Consider the following 9,921-nt stretch of genomic DNA (forward strand, 5'->3'; position numbering starts at 1 on the left):
TCGCTGAGGATTTTCGTTGTCGGTATTCAGAAAAACAGCAAAAACATAATCCGTCGGTAGCCGACGTTACCCCACTATAGAGTATTTGAAATAAACTATTATTTTTATAAATGTTTTTATTGAATTAATTTAAATATCAATTTGTTTAACACAATTTTATATTCTCACAAAATTTTCTTATTTTGATAACTTCCAAAATTTTCATTTAAAAAAGGTAACTTAATTATTTTAAAACAATTGAAAAACCACAAGTAAGAAACAAGTTACTTACTTAATTGGCGCTTAACCGTCTAAACGGTTATGGCCGAAACAAGTAAAAGTATTAATATAAATAAAATAAACAACTTAATAAAGACCCTACATTTACTCCCCCTCCAGTGAAACGATCAATAAAATTAAATATTAATTAATGTTAAATGAAATTTTTTTTGTGGAGTGTATTGTATTTTTGTTTCGTGTATTAGTCATAATTGTATTTGCAGGTTTAAGTAAATCTATGGAAACAGTTTTAATAGTATTACCATGTTGAATTTTGAATGTTTTATTTTGTCTGGACATAACTTTAAATGGTCCCTCGTAAGGTGGTTGTAAATTAGACTTATAATAACTTTAAGAAATACGTATTCACAAGTGTCTAAATTTTTGGGAATAAAATCATTTTATTTGATATGATGAGTTATTTTTGATCGAACAATTGATAAATGTTTTCTAAGTTTAGTAAGAGTTTCATTTGTGTTATCAATTTCATTATTATAATTAGAAACAACTAATTCACCAGGAAGTCTAATTGTTTGTCCATATACAAGTTCAGCGGAAGAGCATTTCAAGTCTTCTTTAATAGAAGTTCGTAAACCTAAAAGTATCCAAGGTAAAATCTCTGACCAATGTGTGGAGTCGTCCGAAGCTGTAATTGCCGTTTTTAAAGTTCTATGAAATCTTTCAATCATTCCATTTGACTGTGGGTGATATGGAGAAGTGTGAATTTTATGAGCCCCTAATAAAACAGTTAATTCAGTGAATAATTTAGATGTAAATTGTGAACCTTGATCTACTGTAATTTTGATTGGAATACCGAAACGAGGAACATAATTTTGAAGAAATGTAGTTGATACTGTTTTTGCTGAAATATCTTTTAATGGATATGCTTCTGGCCAACGTGTATGTCTATCGATAATAGTCAATATATACCGACTAAATTCATATGTATATGTTCAAATCGTCCTGAAGGAATATCAATTTTTTGAATAGGACTTTTCGTATATTTAGAAATTTTACATTTTTGACAATTGATACAACTAATTGCCCAATTATTAATTTCCTTACGCATTTCTGGCCAAAAATATTTAGATTGAATGAGACGTCTAGTTGTTCGAACACTTGGGTGAGATAAACAATGAATTTTGTCAAATATAATTTTTCTCATTGAATTAGGAGTAATGTCACACCAAATATTGAGATTTAGAAGAGGAATATTAATTTCTTTTAAATTATTTTTGGAACTAAGATCTGAAATTAATTTTTTAAGAATTTCATCTTTTTGTTGTTCATCATATAATGTTTGAAAATTAATCAGCCCAATTCTAAACGAAAATTCCGTGCGAGTTTTCTCCCTTCTCCCATTCCTCGTATTCTAAATAAAAATTCCTTGTGAGTTTTTTCACTTCTCCCTTTCCTCCTATTCTGAACAATGTTCGAAAAAGCGGAAACCGGTTATGGGAGAAAAGTAGGTATTATGAATGTGAGGGAGAGGGAGATTTCTCTGCCATTTCATAGGAGTTTTTTCACTTGTTAAATTAAAGGGAATGCATCAAAATAGTTAAAGGAAATTGGTTATTTTAAGAAAGAACACTTATTTGTACAAATTTGTGCTAAAAGATGTATTTATATTCTACCACAATATTCTCACTGTTAATACAACAACAACTACAACCACAATATTCTTTATTTTAAGTCGAAAAGTATATCATAAGCAACGGTAGAGCTCTTGGTATACAAATTTGATGCAGCCATCCAGAAATTGCGCAAGGATTTTTAATAAGGCTTAAATAGATTTTGGCATATGATGAAGGACGAATTCAACTCAACTTGGCCGCCAGAAAATTGCTTTGCTGAATGAAAGCATGCAACTCCGGCAGATTTGTGTTATGCGGCCGTCTTCTTCTTATGTTCCGCTGTTGACGTTGCTGTGGCACCAATTCATTACTCATTTCAGTGAATACCACATGAAATGCAATAAATACTGTGCAATGTTTATATTTTATTTCTTAATTTCCAACAAATTTGCAACAATAATTAAACTTTTCAATTTTTTAAACAAAATAAGAAATGTGCAACGAAATTTCAATTGACAAAACAGCTGACTCCGAAAATTCAAAATTCCTATTCCCCAATTATTGTTCTCCCTAGGAGAACAGAATTGGAGGAATTTTTCCGCGGGAATAAAAAAATCCGCGAGAACAAAATTCCGCGAGAATATTTAGAATTGGTCTGAATATCTTTTGTTAAAATTGTATTAATATCTGGAATCCGTGAGAGAGTATCAGCTACTGTATTATTTTTGCCAGAAATGTATTGAATGTCATTGGCGAATTGTGCAATGTATTCAAAATGACGAGTTTGACGAGGTGATCTGTCTGTTTTTGAATTTAAAACATGTGTTAAAGGTTTATGATCAGTGTATATAGTAAATGTTCTTCCTTCAAGAAAATGTCTAAAGTGTTTAATAGAGTTGTATATTGCTAGAAGTTCTCTATCAAAAGTAGAGTTTGAGTTAATTTTCTTGAAAAATATGCAAGTGGTTCTAAAGAGTTGTTACTTATTTGTTGTAGAACTGCTCCAATTGCAACATTTGATGCATCTACAGCAAGTGATAATTGACCATTTTTATCAAAGTGAGTGAGTAGTGTTTTTTGTGTAAAAAGTTTCTTAACATTTTCAAAAGCTGAAGTAGTTTTTTATGTCCAATTTAATTCTTTAAGTTTATTTTTGATAGCAAAATTTAACATTTCATGTAGTGGACTAAGTTCTTTTGCTAACATTTTAATATATCTATGGTAATAATTCACCATACCTAAAAATTTTTGTAATTTATTAATTGAGAGAGGTTTTTCAAAATTAGAAATTGTTTCAACTCGTTCAAAGGAAGGCCTGATTCCTTCACTAGAAATTTCATAACTTAGAAAGTCCAATTTTAAATCAAATTTTTCAACTCCGAAAATATATTTTGTAGGTTTAATATTTAAATTATATTTCTCAAGTCTTTTAAAAACTGTTTTTAAATGTTCTATATGTTCTTCCTCATTGTTACTAGCTACTAATATGTCGTGAATATAGACAAAAACAAAATCTAAACCTGAAAATACTTCGTTTATGAAAGGTTGAAATGTTTGAGCATCGTACAAATTCAAACATTCCGAATGGAGTTGTTATAGCTGTTTTGTGAATATCTTCTTCTGCCATTGGTATTCGGTGATATGCACGAATGAGGTCAATTTTTGAAAATATCTTTTTATTTTTTAAATCTAAGTTAAGGTCATGAATATGAGGTAAGGGATACCTATCTGGTATTGTTATAAAATTAAGTCGTCTGTAATCTCCACAAGGTCTCCAGTCATTTGGATCTTTCTTAGGGACCAGATGGAGTGGAGAAGCGATGTGAGAGTTAGAAGGTCTACATATACCAGTTTTGACTAAAAATTCAAATTCAGTTTTTGCTATTTTTAATTTTATAGGATCTAGGCGACGAGGAGATCAGCGTGCGTAGGAGATACTCCTTTTATTTCTATTCGGTGAACTGTTTTGTGTTGTACTTTTTCAGTATAATTAGGTTCACACGTAATAAGAAGAAATTCATTTAAAATATTTGTAAATTTATTTTCTGAAATAGGAATCTTAAGGGAAAATATATCGCAAAAACCAGAAGATCCAGAAGCTTTTAATTTTGTTTTCAATACCAAATTTTTCTAAAAAAATGTCTGCAAGAATGAAAGGGAATTCAAAATCTCTTCTAAGACCTAAATCAATTTTTAAAAGTTTTGTTCCAAAAGTTTCTATGTTAGATCCATTAGCTGCTGAAAGTTTAAGGTCAGAAAAACGTTTATAAGTTTTAAATTTTGAAGAAGGAATAACTGAAACTATAGCACCTGTATCAATTAAAAAATTTAATTTATTGAATTTATCAAATATGAATAGACGGTGGGACGATTGATTATTAACTCCATTATTACCCACAGTCATAACGGATGTGTTCAGTTTAAAGAATTTGATTTTGAATTTAGATTATTTTTATTTACATTGAAATTACAGGGTTTAGTACATTTGTAAGCATTATATTTAAATTTTCGATGATACCAACATATATTATTATCATTATTAAAACTTCTAGATCTAGAAAACTTTCTGAAGTTAGATTGATTTCTTTCTCTAGATCTAGATCGAATTTTTAATTCATTGATATCGGTAGTAATTTGATTTAAATTTTGAAAAATTGTAGTAGTTAAATCAGTTAAATTTTTTACACATTGTGTAAGAACATTGTTTTCAATACTAGCTATTGAAGAAATTTTAGAAGAATGTGGTTAATTAATTAAATCAAAAAGTTTATCTGCAAGTGAAATTATATCAGTAATATTTTGAATATTACTTGAAGTTAAATGTATTTGAATATCTTGTGGTAATTTTCTGATCCATAATTTAAAAAGTAATTCCTGACTAAAAATAGATGATGAACTTGTTAGTGATTTCATATGTCTAAAAAGTTCAGATGGAGATCGATCTCCCAATTCAGTATTTGAAAATAATTTTTCAAGTCTTTTTTCTTCACTTAGAGAAAATCTTTCACAAAGAATTTTTTTAATTGTATTATATTTATTAATAGAAGGAGGAGGATTGATAACATCAATAATTTTGGATATTGTTTCTTGTTGAGGTGAAATAAAAACATTTTGAAATTTGATATTATCATCAATAATGTTATTTATTTCAAATTGTCCTTCAATAAGTAAAAACCATGTTTCAGCACAATCTGACCAAAATTGAGGTAATTTAAGGGATTTATTTGAATGGAATCTAAAGTTATCTCCTTGTGTAGAATTGTCTGAATGTGTGTCTGGAGTAGTATTAATGTTTGTATTTTGTGTTTGATTTAAAACCATGGTGTTATTCGTGTTATTATTTAAATTCTCTGAAGATGTAAAGGAACGAGTTTTTATTGGTGAACGTAAAACCATTAAAATCTAAAAATGTAATTGTTCCCTGGAAAGGAAGTCAACAAGAGAAAAACTAATACTTAAACGTGAAGTAAAGTTAAAATCAAAAAAAAAAAAATTTTATTTTATAATAAATTAAAATAATTTGTTTATAAATAAATATAAATATATATATATATATATATAAATTTAATATTATTTAATTTTGATTAAACATTTTTATTCATATACAAATATATATTTATATTTGTACTTACATACAATGATATTTATTTACATACAATTATTTATATTTAAATTGTTGATTGTTGGTATTGCAATGGCTTTCATTTATAAAAATTTCATTGTAATTTTCGTTCAAAGAACTGCTGTATGAGATCATCCGCATTTAGATCAAAATTAGACGTCGATATTATGTGCAATTAATTAATAAAAACAAAAGGAAGCATACGTTGTAACAGCAATAAAAATATTAAATAAACGAATAAAGGAGTCGTTTATAGGTACGAAGTACTTGAGATTGACGTAATATTACTTGAAGATGAGGTCTTTGAAACTGCTTAATATGTATTAACTCTTATTTGTGCAGTAAATCAGGATAGGTTAGTTTGTTCTTATGTAGAGATGAATTAATTTTGGCAAATATTTTTCAATGGACTATACACTTTATTTAATTTTCATTTGTTTCAATTGTGAGATAATTGATTTAATATTTATTTAATTAAATTATTTAGGACCGGTGATTTCTGCTTCTCATAACTGAACTAACTTAAATAGCATATTGTATCAAATGTTGTAAATAACAATATCCTTAATTGTTAGATACAAAGTTTAAAACGTCTGGTTAGATTTGCTTTATTGTAACGAATGAGTTGCTTGTACATCGATTTATTTTTACATTTTACACTATTTTTCTTGGTATTTTTATAAATTGACTTTTGTCCACTATTTGTACATGTTCATTAGTTACGTACTATATTAAAAGGTTCGAAGATCGCCAATTATAGAGTATTTGAAATAAACTATTATTTATATAAATGTTTTTATTGAATTAATTTAAATATCAATTTGTTTAACATAATTTTATATTCTCACAAAATTTTCTTATTTCGATAACTTCCAAAATTTTCATTTAAAAAAGGTAACTTAATTATTTTAAAACAATTGAAAAACCACAAGTAAGAAACAAGTTAAAGTATTAATATAAATAAAATAAAAAACTTAATAAAGACCCTACACCCGCCTTCTCATTTTTTTATTGCCACTCTGAACTCGTCATAGTCGGGTGTTGGAATACATATTGTCTTCAGTGATTTCGATATCGTGTCACTCATCTCCCTTACTATCTAGCAATAAGGGACGTTAAGCACAAGTTCACCACATTCAACATTCTAGGCCATCCCACCCCACCTCTTAATTTAATGAGGAACTTGGGGTCGCCAGAGCTATGGAGAAGCTTTGAATTGCGCTGGTATCCCCTTGAAAAGGCTTCGATAAACAAGCCTTTGAACCATTTGGGTATTTAAGCCTCCTCTTACCACAGGCAGTTCTGGATAATATTTACTGGCATTATTGCTATCAGTCAGCTTTTAGAGCCTGTAACGTAGCGTTACAATAGTACTACCCCCACTGTAACCATTTTCCGCCTACGCCTGAGACCCCCACTGTAATCCTTTTTCGCCTACGCCTGAGAGTATACATACATTAGCTGTATTTCGTTGCTAACTATTACAATTAAAACACTAGCTAGCTTACCGAATTGCATGGAAAGCAACAATAAAAAGTAATCGAGTTGAATTGGCTAAGCGGTTTCAGTTGAAACCGCTTGGGTAATTGTCGACCTGACTGATAGTGTTGTATAGTGTTGCATATTCAGAAATAGGGCACTACTGTGAACGAGCGAATGAAATGAACATACGAATGTGCAGATAAACAAAAATAACAAAATAACAGCGTGGCGGCAGGGTGACATACATACAAATAAACACCCGCATTTCATGTATTTTGTTTTTGTAATTCTCTGGTTGAGTGTCAAAAACATACTGCGCTAGAAGAAGAAATGTCATAGCAGCTAAAAAAAGTAACAATTAGCTGATGAACTTCCACCGTATGTATGCTTTTCCCATAATGAAACTGTTTAGCTAGTTGAGGCGTTTTTTTCAAGCTCGCTTGCAAAAAAAAACCACTATTGTACATTAAAGCGGAGTCATTGATGCCGTTTGTCGTATCGCTGTAGTCGTATCCCTAACGTAATCAGCTGTTTATCGTTACGACGGTAAACCAAAACCCAATTGGTTGTCTACGAAACGGTTACGACCTTAGCGGCACCAATAATCGATTGCATTGATTCCATAAGGTTGGTCGAATCAGCTGTTATAAGGTTACCGATACGGTTACCGATAAAGCACCAATGTCTGCAGCTTTAACAGGTAGCCAATGCATGCGAATAGCATTTGGCAACAACAATAATATGCACATAGCACGCCAGCTCACAGTAAATGGCCCAATTAGCGGTTAATTTCTCACTCGCATCATAGCAGAAGCAGTATAAAAGAGAATGAATTTGCTGTTGACACTTCATTCCTCGCAGGTTAGTCAGAGGAAGTGGTTGCTTTTTGAAGCAGCCCAGTCACTCCTCCTGACTAGCTGAGTGAAAGGGGTGCTGCCTTAGCACGGGTCACCCTTTGCTTGCGGGGACAACGGGTTGTCGCCTTTTTGGTTTTCTCGGCCGTGGCCCAGATAAGTAAGAGGGGGGGCGGCTCGCCGCCTTATGGCTACCCCACCCCTTCCTCTCAGCTAAGGCTCTAGCCGACCGGGTTCTACAGCTGCGTAGCGTGGTGCCTTCGGGCCAAGTTTCTCCTCGCAGCCTATGAACCGGCAAGGCCAGAGCTGGTGCACCGCCCGCCGGCTCCTTACCTTAGTGTGCGACCACGGGATTAGCGATGTCCAGCGAATGAGCGAAACCCACTTCCAGAGGGAAAGGGGGGTGCCGCCACGGCACTGGTCACCCTTTGCTTGCGGGGACAATGGGTTGTCGCCGTTTTGGTTTTCTCGCCCGTGTCCAAGTTAAGTAAGGAGGGGGAGCGGCTTATCGCCGTTCGGCACTTAGAAACAACTGAAGGGCATCATCTCCAAATGGAAGCACGAAATAAAAAGAAACGTTAATGAATTCACCAAATGAAATATTTATAGGCTAAACCAACCGGAACACTATCCTTGAAGGCGCACCTCTCCAGAAACTCGGCCTGTTTTTTATTTGCGACCATTGCGTGTTCGTTTGTTTGTAATGAACTAGGTTGTATTTTTCTTGTATTTCGTTACTTTTTTGAAATATAGTTTACACACATATCACATGGATCACTTTGTTTTTGCATTTGCATGTTGAATCTCTATCCGTATCTGGTTCATGTTTCATTGGAACACGAGGACTATTCAATGTTCAGGAGTTTCGTGGATCGCAAATCACCTACCCAGATTGCGCATTCACGAATTCAAAATTGCTTCGTTTTGCGGATCTACGTCACAGTTGACGGCTTGAGCGAATAAAAGAAAGAGAGAAAAGAACAAGAGCTAATAGAAAATGACGGCCACCGTGGTGTGATGGGAGCGTGCTCCGCCTACCACACCGTATGCCCTGGGTTCACACCCCAGACAAAGCAACATTGAAATTTGAGAAATAAGGTTTTTCAATTAGAAGAAAATTTTTCTAAGCGGGGTCGCCTCTCGGAAGTGTTTGGCAAGCGCTCCGGGTGTATTTCTGCCATGAAAAGCTCTCTGTGAAAACCCATCTGCCTTGCAGATGCCGTTCGGAGTCGGCATAAAACATTTAGGTCCCGTCCGGCCAATTTGTAGGGAAAATCAAGAGGAGCACGACGCAAATTGGAAGAGCAGCTCGGCCTTAAATCTCTTCGGAGGATATCGCGCGTTACATTTTTTTTTTTTATAAAGGAAAATGACGTATGAATTGCCCATAAAAACAACTGATCTAATGTTTACATGTGCAATGCGCCATCTTGTGTTATTTCTGATGGATCACTTTGTTGTTGCATCTGCATTTTTAATTTTTATCGCTATCTGGATCACTGTTGATTGCAACCCGAGGTATGATTGTCTGGAAAAATCACAAATCACACATAGAATATTGCGCATGCACGAATTCAAAATTGCTTCGTTCTGCGCATCTACGTCACACTTGACTGCTTGAGCGAAAGAAAGAAAGAGAAAAAACAAGGGCTAAAGGAAAATGACGTAAAAATTGCCCAAAAAGACAGGTGATCTTTTGTTTACATGCGCAATGCCCAATCTTGTGTGTGTGATTTGTGGGAAAAATCACAAATAACACAAGAAGATTGCGCAATGCGCATGTAAGCATTAGATCAGCTGTTTTTATGACGTATGAAATGACCCTTTTCCTTTAGCTATTTTTTTTTCTCGTGCTTTTTATCATTCGCTCAATGGTCAACTGTGATGTAGATGCGCAGAACGAAGCGATTTTGAACTCGTGAATGCGCAATCTTGTTAAGTGAGTTTTGTGGAAAAATTGTATGTTATCGAACAAATTGGCAAGGTTAAACTCTAGTCAACTTTAACTGGAGTTTAAACTCGCACTGATATACGAGGTCCGCCTTAACAAATGAAAACGATACCGAGAAAAAATCATCGATTACTCTATATTTGCAATGAAATTTCTGGCCTTTCCCATCCCTTCGCTTAA

This window comes from Eurosta solidaginis, chromosome 4 (assembly GCF_040869045.1).
Source record: "Eurosta solidaginis isolate ZX-2024a chromosome 4, ASM4086904v1, whole genome shotgun sequence".
Taxonomy (NCBI): Eukaryota; Metazoa; Arthropoda; class Insecta; order Diptera; family Tephritidae; genus Eurosta; species Eurosta solidaginis.